We start from the raw sequence: 13777 nt of genomic DNA on the forward strand, positions 1-13777 counted from the left end.
GATTTATTAACAATTTTCCCACTTGGAAGCTTTAGTCCGTCATCCAGAAAGTGGTTCCTCATTAATTTAAACAAATGCGGAACATCTGAAAACACCCAGATTCGTTTATTTTCATACTGCGGATTGGAAAAGCAGGAATTTGTTTCTGTCACATTAAAAACTTTCCACACAGATCGATTTTTTGTTCCAAGGTCGCACACCACCGCAACAACATCGTAACCAACATCTTGTACAGAGCAGATAATACTGTTTAACTTATCATCTGTTATTTGTGTGTCAAAACCATAATAAATGGGTTGCTTCCATCCACAAAACAAACCACGTACCATAACAAATAGCACGGTACTGTGTGGCCCTACAACACGATCTTCAACCGGATCATAAATAATATTGCTGTCTACATTCATTTCGTCGAATGATAGCACACACACACGTTCAGTTTTTGTCAGTACAGATGAGTGTGCTTTCATTAGTTGCAAAACGTCTGTCAGCACACCAGGAAAGCATCTGAAAGAGCGTGACGTCCATCTCTTAAGTGTTGACAGTCCTGGAAGTGGGAAACCGATCTGATTTCTTAAAAACAAATAACACTTCCTAGACACAGCACGAAGTGTAACCGCTTTACAAATATCTTCCCTTTGCCATTTTGCTCGTTTCTTTCCAATCAACAAGCAGTTTATCTGTGTTTTTTAAAATAATTTGCCTAATATTTGAGTCACTTTCTCCTGCACTTGCTTCTTTTGTTGATATTTTATTTGCTCACCACAAGCTTTCACTTTGAGTTTCAAACGCTTCTCACTACACCTGAGATTTGCACACATAGCTGTCAGTCTGCGGTTCCTGTATTCTAATTCTTCTATACGTTTACAGTGTTCGCTGATCTGTTTACTATCAGTGTCACAGTTATCTGTCGCTGTTGATTGGTCTATTTTTCCTTTTTTTCGGAGACACACTAACCAGGTGCTCAATTTCAGTTTTCATTGTCTTTCTTGCCTGCAACCTGTCTGCCCTATTCGGAGAAACTGTGTCATCAGGGCCTGAATTTCCACTAACACTGGGAACACTTCCTGGTATATTCACACTCGGCACTGCGTCTGGTTTAAGTGTTTTCTTCGGCGGTAGATTGAGAGGTGCTGCTCGCAAGTCACGTAGATAATCATCGGATGTGAAATGCAACGAACAAACAGTTGACGTCGCAACATTGAAGCGATCTTTTCGGTGGCACTTCATAATCCAGGTCTTCTGCACTTTAACGTCTTTTGGGAACGAATGATAAATTATGTCCGTGCCTTTTGTTTCGGCTGTACGACAGACACCCTGTTACAGCACACCCAGGCATTTTAACTCAACACAACGACAGACACCCTGTTACAGCACACCCAGGCATTTTAACTCAACACTTTTGCAAAGCACCGCAGCAACACCACAATCTAAAGCAAAACAACAACACCAGTAAAGCAGCTCTTTTGGCGCCTCGACATCAAGTGCTCCTATGCTGACGTCATGGGCAGAACGACGAAATAACACCACAATCTAAAGCAAAACAACAACACCAGTAAAGCAACTCTTTTGGCGCCTCGACATAAAGTGCTCCTATACTGACAGCAACGCCGGTAAAGCAGCTCCTTTGGCGCCTCGACATAAAGTGCTCCTATACTGGACGTCATGCGCAGAGCGACGAAATATTCGCCGATGGAGAAACAAAATAAACCGAATGAGCATACTGATGCAAAGATGACATCAGAGTCTCAGGTTGAACAATCTGCCCATATTTCTGTCGAATAATTAGAAAATTTAGTTATGAATGATAATTTAGTAACTGATGTCCCGAGTGATAGTAAAACTGAGGAGTTGCCAAAACAAACTGACACTCCTGCATTCAACCAGTTAGGAATTACTGACAATATCTCTTCTGGGCAAGGGGCTGAAGTTGGCAATGCTCAAGCTATGTTCATACAGGATATGCTAACAGGATTTTTTGAAAAGTTTACTATTAAAGAGCAGGAGCGTGAAAAACAACGTGAGATTAAAGAGCAAGAGCGTGAAAGACAACGTCAGCAGGAAAAGGAAAAACGTAGACAGGAAAAGCTTATAGAAAAACATCAACAGGAGCTCAGGGACCAAGAAAAGGAAAAGAAATTTATGGAAAATATAAACAATATTTTTGTGGAAAGAGATAAAGAAATTGTTCGTAAGATTAATAAAGTGTTGGTCAATCATGATAATGCTATTACTACCCATTTTAAGCAGGAGATCGATGCAGTAAAAACCACTATTGAACCGTTAACAAACATTCCAGTTCAGGTCAATAGCCTTCAAACTGAAGTAGATAGACTAGAGAACCAATTCAAAGCTTTGGCTACCGCTGTGGAAACAATGTAGGAGGACATTCCCTCGGAAATCCGAAAGCAAGTCCGAAGTAGCCAGGGTGCTGAGTTCTGAAAATCAAAACTTCGAAAATCTGACAGTATGCAGTAATGACAACACTGGTACTGACAGGCAAAAGATCGCAGATAATCTAACGGCGAATTGTAATGCAGCACAAGGAAGACCAAAGTTTGGTAATCCACCGATCTTACAGAATCAATATGTGACACCAAGGAACAATAATAGTGGAATAGAATGTACTTGTAATAAAGTAACCTCACCAGCTGCGAATGATAGCAATTCCGTACACTTAACTACTTTGATGCATGAAGAAAGCCTGATTAAGCACAGACAGTTTCAAATATTTTACGAAGAAAGCAAGAAAAACATACATCCAGTAGTGTTCATTAGAAACTTCAAAAGTGTTCTGCCAAAATCATGGTCGGAAGAACAGAAAATACAGTTTGTGGTTTCACATATTTCTGGTGATGCGTCGCTCTGGGCATTAAATGCAGCAGAAACTTGCAAGACTTTCCACGACTTTGAGAAGGCGTTCCTTGATCAATTCTGGTCAGCGTCTACTCATGAGCAACTCCGTAAAGTTGTTTACAATTCAGAAATGTACAATCCGAAGTCAGGTTCCTTAAGGAAGTACTTTGAAAAATATGTTAACATGACCCGGTACTGAGATGAGCCAGTAACCACCAGAGACGGTTAAAAGTTATATTACCCATACATATTAGAGAAAAATTATTTAATGTTACAGCCGCCGATCTGAAAGAATTTTTGTCTGTAATTGATTCTCTGGATCTAGTGCAAGAAGACGCCAAGAAAAATTCTGACGTGATCAGCAATAATAATAGTCTCAATAGAAAAAATTCATGGAATGGAAGTAATGGAAATAGGGGCGAAGGTAGTGAAAAGAAAAAGAAAAGTAAAGCTTATAGTAACAGAAAATACAATAATAATAATAATAATAGGAGGAATTCATACAACCAAAATTTTGGTTATCCTAATAATAATAACAGTAATTATCAAAAGGCCGAAGAACACCAACAACCGAATGGTAATCAGAGGCAGTACCACAATGAAAACCCAAACAATAACAATAGCAACCGAAAGTGACGAAATGACAACAAGTCAGACAGTCCATATAAAAACAAGCCTAAAAATATGCGTGGTGACAGTGAATATTGGAGACAGCCAGGGCCAAGTCATTGGCAACCGCAGCAAAATTCTATCAATTCAGGTCAGCCAATAAATTATGTACAGACTATACCTATACCAAGCAATCAATATCCTCCGTGGTGGGTTCCAAGCAGGCCTCCTCCGACTGAAAACTCACAAAATGTTAGAATAGTGGAGGTACCTTCGGAAGCTAAACAAAACACTCAGAAGCCAACAATTTAATTTCGGTCCCTGTGGGCCTTCGCCAGGTGACCGAGGTCAACAATGTAGGCAATAGGTCGACGGAACAAAAAATTAACATGATACGGTATCAGGATGGCAACAGGATCGAAGATGAGCTATATCAGGAACCTGCTGTCTCTGATAAGCCACAAAGTGAAAATATCCAAGCAAGTGTCACCGGAGCTGTAAATGGTGTAACAACTACTATTCTGCTTGACATAGGTGCGAATGTCTTAGTTATGAACACGCAGTTTTTCAAGAAGGTATCGAAGATTGCCGATTTTGCCGGTTGCAAATTATGAGATTATAGGGGCATTGGGAAAAAAGGCACAGAGTATAAAATACCAGACACAGGTGGAAGTTTCCTTGGGAAATCATCGCTTATTACGCACGTTCCTACTAATGGATAACTTGTCAGTACCGGTGCATCTGGGTCTTGAGTTCCTTCAGGAAAGGGAAGCTGTATTTGATGTCGCCCGTGGGACATGTGCACTTAAGTACCAACAGCGATCCAGAACATTAATGCTTAATCGGGAGTTCGGTGCGAACCTTCCGCTGATGAGAAAAATGAATCATTCTGTCAGCAAACAGAAGTTGTTAGTGTTGGATCACAAGCACCCACAGATGTGTCACAAAAATCGAAATAACGATGCACCCAGCGACGTGAGTGACATCGTCGCAACAATAGAAGAGAAAGTACAGGAGGCAACTTGCATTAATGCTTCAGAGGCTAGACAATTAACAGAATTATTATCCGGATACCTCGAAGTATTCACTGAACGCCCTGGAATCATAAAAGATTACCAGTATAATATGAAGGTATATCGGCACAAGACCTATTGCAGAGCATCTTACTCGGTCCCCTGGACTAATAAAAACGAAATGAATATACAAAGGACCAATCAGAAGTGCAAGTGCACTACCCCATAACTGTAAATATAATGTTTATGGTAAAATAATAAGCAGTAATAATTTGATAATATTATGTATATATATTAATTTATAAGCTTTTATGTCAAGTATTACACTGTAATGTTCTTGAATTATTTGAGCAAGGAGTAGAGAATCTCCATAATAAATGTATTTTTACTCTAAAAGGGACCAATAACTTGATAAACACTTGAGTGTTATTGCATTAAATGTGAGGAGTTTTACCTATCTGAATGTGTACAGATTTACGTACACAGTTTCATTACGAAGTCATTTAAAATGCTCTTGTGAGCAACATTCCGGTTAGATAAGCCGAACATGGTCATCTGTCCCAGAAACATGGTAAATGACAATCCCAATTTTAAAAAAAATAGAAATATATATAAATATATGTATCTGTAATAAACCCTGCCGTTGGTGGGGAGGCTTGCGTGCCTCAGCGATACAGATAGCCGTACCGTAGGTGCAACCACAACGGAGGGGTATCTGTTGAGAGGCCAGACAAACATGTGGTTCCTGAAGAGGGGCAGCAGCCTTTTCAGTAGTTGCAAGGGCAACAGTCTGGATGATTGACTGATTTGGCCTTGTAACAACCACCAAAACGGCCTTGCTGTGCTGGTACTGCGAACGGCTGAAAGCAAGGGGAAACTACGGCCGTAATTTTTCCCGAGGGCATGCAGCTTTACTGTATGGTTAAATGATGATGGCGTCCTCTTGGGTAAAATATTCCGGAGGTAAAATAGTCCCCCATTCGGATCTCTGGGCGGGGACTACTCTAGAGGTTGTCGTTATCAGGAGAAAGAAAACTGGCGTTCCACGGATCGGAGCGTGGAATGTCAGATTCCTTAATCGGGCAGGTAGGTTAGAAAATTTAAAAAGGGAAATGGATAGGTTAAAGTTAGATATAGTGGGAATTAGTGAAGTTCGGTGGCAGGAGGAACAAGACTTCTGGTCAGATGACTACAGGGTTATAAACACAAAGTCAAATAGGGGTAATGCAGGAGTAGGTTTAATAATGAATAGGAAAATAGGAATGCGGGTAAGCTACTACAAACAGCATAGTGAACGCATTATTGTGGCCAAGATAGATACGAAGCCCACACCTACTACAGTAGTACAAGTTTATATGCCAACTAGCTCTGCAGATGACGAAGAAATTGATGTATGATGAAATAAAAGAAATTATTGAGATAGTGAAGGGAGACGAAAATTTAATAGTCATGGGTGACTGGAATTCGAGTGTAGGAAAAGGGAGAGAAGGAAACATAGTAGGTGAATATGGATTGGGGCTAAGAAATGAAAGAGGAAGCCGCCTGCTAGAATTTTGCACAGAGCATAACTTAATCATAGCTAACACTTGGTTTAAGAATCATGATAGAAGGTTGTATACATGGAAGAACCCTGGAGATACTAAAAGGTATCAGATAGATTATATAATGGTAAGACAGAGATTTAGGAACCAGGTTTTAAATTATAAGACATTTCCAGGGGCAGATGTGGACTCTGACCACAATGTATTGGTTATGGCCTGTAGATTAAAACTGAAGAAACTGCAAAAAGGTGGGAATTTAAGGAGATGGGACCTGGATAAACTGAAAGAACCAGAGGCTGTACAGAGTTTCAGGGAGAGCGTAAGGGAACAATTGACAGGAACGGGGGAAAGAAATACAATAGAAGAAGAATGGGTAGCTTTGAGGGATGAAATAGTGAAGGCAGCAGAGGATCAAGTAGGTAAAAAGACTAGGGCTGGTAGAAATCCTTGGGTAACAGAAGAAATATTGAATTTAATTGATGAAAGGAGAAAATATAAAAATGCAGTAAATGAAGCAGGCAAAAAGGAATACAAACGTCTCAAAAACGAGATCGACAGGAAGTGCAAAATGGCTAAGCAGGGATGGCTAGAGGACAAATGTAACGATGTAGAGGCTTATCTCACTAGGGGTAAGATAGATACTGCCTACAGGAAAATTAAAGAGACCTTTGTAGCGAAGAGAACCACTTGTATGAATATCAAGAGCTCAGATGGCAACCCAGTTCTAAGCAAAGAAGGGAAGGCAGAAAGGTGGAATGAGTATATAGAGCGTCTATACAAGGGCGATATACTTGAGGACAATATTATGGAAATGTAAGAGGATGTAGATGAAGATGAAATGGGAGATAAGATACTGCGTGAAGAGTTCGACAGAGCACTGAAAGACCTGAGTCGAAACAAGGCCCCGGGAGCAGACAACATTCCTTTAGAACTACTGACAGTCTTGAGAGAGCCAGTCCTGACAAAACTCTACCATCTGGTGAGCAAGATGTATGAAACAGGCGAAGTACCCTCAGACTTCAAGAAGAATACAATAATACCAATCCCAAAGAAAGCAGGTGTTGACAGATGTGAAAATTACCGAACAATCAGTTTAATAAGCCACAGCTGCAAAATACTAACACGAATTCTTTACAGACGAATGGAAAAACAAGTAGAAGCCGACCTTGGGGAAGATCAGTTTGGATTCCGTAGAAATACTGGAACACGTGAGGCAATACTGACCTTACGACTTGTCTTAGAAGAAAGATTAAGGAAAGGCAAACCTACGTTTCTAGCATTTGTAGAGTTAGAGAAAGCTTTTGACAATGTTGGTTTGAATACTCTCTTTCAAATTCTAAAGGTGGCAGGGGTAAATTACAGGGAGCGAAAGGCTATTTACAATTTGTACAGAAACCAGATGGCAGTTATAAAAGTCGAGGGACATGAAAGGGAAGCAGTGGTTGGGAAGGGAGTAAGACAGGGTTGTAGCCTCTCCCCGGTGTTATTCAATCTGTATATTGAGCAAGCAGTAAAGGAAAGAAAAGAAAAATTCGGAGTAGGTATTAAAATCCATGGAGAAGAAATAAAAACTTTGAGGTTCGCCGATGACATCGTAATTCTGTCAGAGACAGCAAAGGAGTTGGAGGAGCAGTTGAACGGAATGGACAGTGTCTTGAAGGGAGGATATAAGATGAACATCAACAAAAGCAAAACGAGTATAATGGAATGTAGTCGAATTAAGTCGGGTGATGTTGAGAATATTAGATTAGGAAATAAGACACTTAAAATAGTAAAGGAGTTTTGCTATTTGGGGAGCAAAATAACTGATGATGGTCGAAGTAGAGAGGATATAAAATGTAGACTGGCAATGGCAAGGAAAGCGTTTCTGAAGAAGAGAAATTTGTTAACTTCGAGTATAGATTTAAGTGTCAGGAAGTCATTCTGAAAGTATTCGTATGGAGTGTAGCCATGTATGGAAGTGAAACATGAACGGTAAATAGTTTGGACAAGAAGAGAATAGAAGCTTTCGAAATGTGGTACTACAGAAGAATGCTGAAGATTAGATGGGTAGATCACATAACTAATGAGGAAGTATTGAATAGGATTGGGGAGAAGAGAAGCTTGTGGCACAACTTGACCAGTAGAAGGGATCGGTTGGTAGGACATGTTCTGAGGCATCAAGGGATCACCAATTTAGTATTGGAGGGCAGTGTGGAGGGTAAAAATCGTAGGGGGAGACCAAGAGATGAATACACTAAGCAGATTCAGAAGGATGTAGGTTGCAGTAGGTACTGGGAGATGAAGAAGCTTGCACAGGATAGAGTAGCATGGAGAGCTTTTCGCGTTTTTTAATATCGCATATACGAAAAGAGCCGCGAAATATCTGTTAATAATGCTGTGCTTTGCTTTTCTTTATCATCATTACCCTTCAGCGGAATAAAATGTATATATGGAAGTCTTATTGTTCTGTATCTGGCCTACAATTTAAGGAACGATTTTTCGTAACTGCAACTCATGCTAAGAATCAATGTATCTGCCCTACTTCATAGTGATTAAAAGTTGAAATTACTTTGTTATGAGCACTGATGTTACAGTCCGTGTGATCGTTCAAAAACACAAGTTCGCAGTGGATTTACTTTCTCGTTAAAATGCTATTTCCTACCACGACTAGCCCAAGAACATGAGACTCTCATTAAAAAATACGTGTTCACTATAAAGTTTGCCAGATCAGAACGGAGCACAGCAAGATTCCTATCAGATTCTGAAGGTACATTAAATTATTTGCACTGTAAATTATATCCTATCAGCAGCCCGCGTCAATCTGCAACACATCGTAAAATCTGCTGATCTTCACTGCCAGTCTGGGAGCTAAAAGAAATAATATTATTTTACTATTATTTTACCGCTTCCTTGCGGTATGCTCGACTATATTGTAAGTCGTTTAAATACGCCGCGGCAGCGGCTCTTAGTTCTCCACGCAGCCCAGCACCACAGATAATATTTATATAACTGAAAAATGTCTCAACAGGATGGGATAATATGCAAGCAAGCTTAACAATAAATAATACAAGTTTTCATTTAAACAACTCTATTAAAACCTTTAAATATCTCAGTGATTACAGACCTTTGTGAATTCACACGTAATGGCGTACATTGCTTAGTCTCGACCAAAGAATGCTACACTAGCGTTCGCTACTACGACACAGGATATCTTACTCGTTCGACTCCCAGATGAAGAAGACAAAGAAATTGCTATTCGTCACGTATTATATACTAGTTACTTATTTTAATCTTTGTTCGACATTTATCGTCTGTGGCGGATTCATTACTCGCCGACGCAGATATTCTCAAAAATAAATAATAAAAAAAAATACATAATTTTATACAATAACACAATATGATACATATAATTTTCTCGTTACTACATAATATGTTGTTTTTGTTTCTTACTAGACGTTACAATGCCCCCTGGCAGCAATTGACTAACGTTAAGAATGTTCGGCAATATGCTGCCACTAACGTCTGTTTGGTTATTGTCTGTTACCTTGGTTAGAACATTCACTTTAAACTTCTTAGTTCTTTTACACTGTAGGTTTAATTACACTTTTTATACTGTTCTTACACTTTGCGAGGTGACCATAAACTTAGTCCCAGGGTCATTACATTTATTTGGCTCCCCCATTCGGGCTACGTGCGATCAGAAAACCTGGGAAAACTGCGCCGGAGCCATGGTCATCTCGTCTGGTTTGTTTTAATACCCAGTTTGATCACAAAAAGTTCAGATTCTATCCAATGTTCACATATAACAAAGGCTATTTGTGAGAGCATGTTAAACCTTTAGTCTCTTTGTTACTCATATAATATTTGTGTTTTGGATTGTAATGAAAGTCACTTGTTACACATTTTTACAGTAGTATCATGAATCGTCCTTGCATTTACTCGCGACAATTGGTTTAAAATGTCCAGCATTCATGCGAGTATACTTCATTAACATGACGAAAACATATTATATCTATATATCACTGAACCAATGAATACTTTGGGTCCGTATTGAATAACTCAACAAAAAAAAAACAAATGTTTGTCACGTCATTTCGTGTCCACTAAACCCTATTCATGTTAGTGCATTAAACACATATTTGGTAGTTCATTTGAATGACAACAATGTTGTACGGAGCTGGCGGCGCGAAGCAATTGTTGAGTCGCGTCGTCTGGAACGCCGCGTGCCGACGGCCGCTGGGTTCGACGACCGGCTCTCAGTAACAGCGACGTCGTGCTGACGTGGCGCCCAAGCAGTCGCGAATCGCGGCGACCCATTCGCCGATGTCGGCGAGTGGCAGTAGTTTACCGCGACCGGCTGGCTGGCGGCACGGCACTCGTCTCGGCTTCTCCGCATGGCTTCCCGTTGTAGCGCATGAAACAAACATTCCACAACGGTGTACTGTCTTTAAGGACACAGATTACTAGCTGTGGAAGAAGATGCAACTTGTTAAAAGCGATTATTGTTCAGTAAGCCGTCGCTTCACTGGTATGCACAGGATGGTTTGGCGTGATAACAGGTTTCTTGTGGCATTGTGACACTGGTATTCAAGGTTCGTCACACGCACATTGTACTACACATTTTCACTCACTCCACGGTTGGTACACTGCCAGAGCGTCTTTCAACACGTGAAAATGTTTCGTAACACACATACTACATGTCCCCATCGAGCTAGGTTCGTTTAACTCGACTCCGAACGGATCAATAACTACTGTTTTTGTACACTGTCTATTGTTCGTTGAGCACTGCACTAGGACAGTCTGTCACTCAACACTAGACTTATCGACGTATATATTGGTGCAGATACAACAGTCATTTTCTGTCCCTGCTACACACAATATTCCGTCCTTTCCTCCATTGTTTATGCACACAGTTTATTTTTTAATACCTTTTAACTGTTCTTCGCATACTCACTCTCATCTACATGGCGTCTATTTGTTTTTACCTTATCACAACACACTTTTCATATTGTTACTAGGCGTATATAGCCCTTTTGTGAAATTTTTTAATTTTCTTATCAGTGTAGCTTGCCTGGTTATCACCCATCTATCAAACAGATTTTACCATGTGCATGACAGCTTGACTTGGGCATATTGATCAATAAATACTTCATTTAGCACTAGCATTATTTTTAATGATTTTTCCTATATGACTACAGTGTAGGTTCCACATTGGTTGACTTAATTCGCGTATCGCGTAATGAATATTCAAGGGCGTGTACCAAGTACACAGGCTTCAATTGAAGCATTGTTATATACAAAGCGGATTTTCCACGGAACGGGCTTGTTTTTTGATTAGCTTATGCTCCAGTGTCGTTCTCATATCACTACTGGCAGCAAACATCACATAGTTGTTGCATATTACAGAGTCCATGTTTGGCTAGTCAAGACTCTCTCTCTCAGGGTTCCTTATCCTAATACAATTACAACAGTTACCTTACTATATTAGATTGCACCATTAATTGCACTTACATACTACACATAGAAAATGGTTCAAGAAATTAATCCTTTGTATAATGATTCAAGAAATTAATCCTCACTTTATCAACAAGAAGATTGTTCGTTGCTTAATGAGCCTATAATTTTTAAATGGCTCTAATTGTCTGTAAACAAAATCTTTCCTGTGTAAGCTATTGCCTACTTTCTGAATCCACTTCCTCCAAGTTTCATTACACACAAATTTCTTTCTTAATACTAACATACTTATATTCTAAAACACAATTAAAATCTTCTTACAACTATTACTCTTTATATGTGATACGTCACTGAATAAATAACTTTACTATACCACTCTAACATATTTCAAATCTCTTTAGTCACTACCTCCCTCCTCGACCAAGGGATGGAGTAAGTTGCGCGACAGTATGTTTTGTGGGGCATCACCTCTATGTGATAGTGGTACCCTTTGACTATTCCTGGTCGGTCGGTAAATACCATAGTGTATTCCGATAGCAGCTGCGTCAACTGTTGCTTTTGTTTACCGCTTAAACCTTCAGATTCCTGCACTTTGGTTTGAAATGCCTCAACATTTGTTTCAAAATTTCGATCCTCTAAATTCGGGTAATAGAGGTCTGCTGCATGTGACAAATCATCAAGGTGTAGTACCCAAGGGTTCCTACCCTTGATATTGATTCGATTACAACACGGCACAAGTACCTCCTTCGATTTCATCATAGATAACTCAATCCTCCTACCCCTATTAACTATGCTTAATTTCCCCAAGGAGAGGTCGATCAATGCGTCCCTCTCACGGAGAAAATCTACTCCCAGAATGCAGGCCACCTTCAATCCTTTAACAACGAGGAACGAGCTCACTATGGCTTCGCCCTCCTTACAAATCTCCACCTGCACCTGGTACTTAACTGATTGGCTCTGTGCACCAATGGCTCCAGACACCTTACAATTATTAACCGGGAAAGTCGGAATGCTATGTCCTTTTCCCAGTGCCTTAAATAACTCCATACTCATTACACTTACTGAGGCACCTGTGTCGATGATTATATTCACTGCAACATCATTGATTTTCGCTTCGATAATAGCTTGCACATTTTCGTTATTATCTTTCTTACATTCGTGTGGTTCGTTCAGTAGATCTTTATCCATACTGACACCATCGTTGTATCGCAGCATACGTATCCCAGGTATATTATTATCACTCGTGTTGCTCTCACTCCATCCCTCGGCCATCGATGGAGAGCATATCGAGGCCGATTCTAGTTTGTTGGATTAGTTGCTTGTGAAGTACTTGGAAGGCTATTGTCCGCGACCTCCACTATATGTACACTCTGATTTGTCGGCCGCCACGGCTGCGCAATAGGCGCGTTTTGCGGCGGTGGTCTATTGTTGTCATACCGGTCATTACCCTGTCGCTCTGGGCTTCTTCGCTGATTTTGCTGCCAATTTCGATTACTATCACTATAATTGCTCTGCCACTGACCTCGCGCATTTTTCCAGCGGTTGGTCCCTGACATTCCAGATTCGTACCGGTCGTCAAATCGACGCCTTTTGTTATAAGTTGTTTGTCCATACCCGTTCTGGCCTCTACCATTACTACCATTTTGCGAATGTTCTTGCCGCTTGTTACCACCCCCACCATTTCCATGGTTGTGGTTTTGTGCACTACTATTTCTGTCATGTTTACATCCTGACCCATTATTCCGCGAGTGATCACACGCTGATTTTGCGTCTTCCTGTATCAAGTCTATAGAATCTAGAACAGACAGGAAGTTTTCCATATCGCTTTCTGGTACGTGTATTAATTTCTCTTTGATATGAATGGGTAAATGTGATTTTAGTAGTCTTATTATGTCTCTTGGTGATATAGGCTCGTCCCAGTAGCGTGTTTTGTTTATATATTTTTCAAAATACCGTCTCAAATTCCCCAGACGAGGTGAGTACGGTTCGGGATTATATACTTCTTTTCTTAGCCGCTCTTGTATACAAGGCGACCAATATTTCGATAGAAATGCCCTTTCGAACTGTTCATATGTCATGCAGCTGTCTGCTACTTCTGTAGCCCACAACGCTGCATCACCTTGAATGTACGACATTACGTATTGAATTTTCTGTGTTTCGTTCCACACACTGGGCAAGATATTTTTAAAGCTTTTTATGAATACTACTGGGTGTACTGATTTCCGTTCAGTAGTAAACGTTTGAAATTGTCTATTTTTGATTAAACTTTCTTCCACTAATATTTTTGAACTACATGGTTTTGCTCCTTGGACATATGCTGTG

Source organism: Schistocerca americana, chromosome 5, assembly GCF_021461395.2.
Source record: "Schistocerca americana isolate TAMUIC-IGC-003095 chromosome 5, iqSchAmer2.1, whole genome shotgun sequence".
NCBI lineage: Eukaryota > Metazoa > Arthropoda > Insecta > Orthoptera > Acrididae > Schistocerca > Schistocerca americana.